Below are 1393 nucleotides of genomic sequence, written 5' to 3'. Positions count from 1 at the left end.
GAGTGAAACTCCGTCTCAAAAAAAAAAAAAAAAAAATTAGCTGGGCATGGAGGCCCGTAGCCTATAATCCTAGCTACTTGGGAGGCTGAGGCACGAGAATCACTTGAGTCTGGGAGGCAGAGGTTACAGTTAGCTGAGGTTGCACCATGCATTCCAGCCTGGGCCACAGAGGGGACTGTCTCATAAAAAAAAAAAAGAAAAAAAAAGGACTTGTGGGAAGAAGAAAAGAAGGATATTTCAGAAAGACACTAGTTTGGGTGGAGAGAGAGAGGCAGAAAGGACAACAGAGTATGTTCAGGGGCCAGATCATAGTGGATCTGGCTGGAAGGTAGTTAAACCTTGGAGGAAAAGGAAGATTGGGACTGTCATAAATGGTCTTGTGTTCCAGGGTGAAGTCTTATTAAATGTGAAGAGTGAATACTGAAGAAATGCCAAACCTCTCAAAAAAAAAAAAAAAAAAAAATAATAATAATAATAATAATAAAAGAATTAGAGAATTATAAGGTAACAAGCAAAACAGTCACTGGATTAAGGTATGGCTATCTGGAAAGAATCACAAATTAAAGTAATTCGTGTAAAGGAGTAAACGGCCTATCTGCTAATCGTTTACAATTGATTGTCCCCTACGGAAAGGTACATGAAGAAATGGGAGATTTAGTTCCGCGAGGTTTTCAGCCAACACTGGTACTGGTCCACAGGCTGTGTGCATGTCAGACACTGGGTTTGAAAGCAGGAGGAAGGCAGCTGCTGACTGGGTGGCACTGCCTGGGGCCCCGGGTGTGTGCCATGGAGGAGGGCATCCAGCGCCTGGAAAAGGACACCGCACCTGGAGGACGGCCCTGGGGACAAAGGACACCTTCCTTGGGGACTAAGAGTCTGGGGATGGGAGCTTCAGGGGCAGGAGTGCGGGAAGGCGCATGTTTCAAGGGAGCTGCGAGGCCCTCGTGAAGAGGAATCCCCTTTTCCTCCCGAGCCGTGGCCGGGCTGGGTGGGGAGCGCAGTTCCAGGGGTAGCAGGAAGGGACTACGGGATCCCCGGGGCCGGGCTCTTACCCCGCCGCGCCGCAGGCCCACGTGTCCTCCCCGGCGTCCTCTCCCAGTGCGCCGCCCCGAGGTCCGGGCGCCCTCTCGGCCTCGGCCTTCCTGCAGCGGAGCGACAGAGAGGGCAGCGGGCGGCGGGCGGTCTCGAACCCAGCCTGGGCGGCGGTGCAGGGCCTGCGAAGCCGGCGGGCCGGCGCAGGGGTGGGAGTCGCGCCCGGGGCCCAGGCCGGGCCCAGAGAAGCCTGCCGGGGCCGGGGCTGCGGCTCCGCGGGCTTCCCCACCGGCCGGGTCGTCCGGCAACGACCAGCGAGCCGGGGCACCCGGGCAGGCCCCGCGTTCCACCAGGTCCACCG

Source organism: Sapajus apella, unplaced genomic scaffold (assembly GCF_009761245.1).
Source record: "Sapajus apella isolate SASKATOON/1434 unplaced genomic scaffold, GSC_monkey_1.0 scaffold70, whole genome shotgun sequence".
NCBI classification, from domain to species: Eukaryota; Metazoa; Chordata; class Mammalia; order Primates; family Cebidae; genus Sapajus; species Sapajus apella.
The sequence above is the reverse complement of the archived record's forward strand: the minus strand, read 5'-3'. Positions refer to the sequence as shown.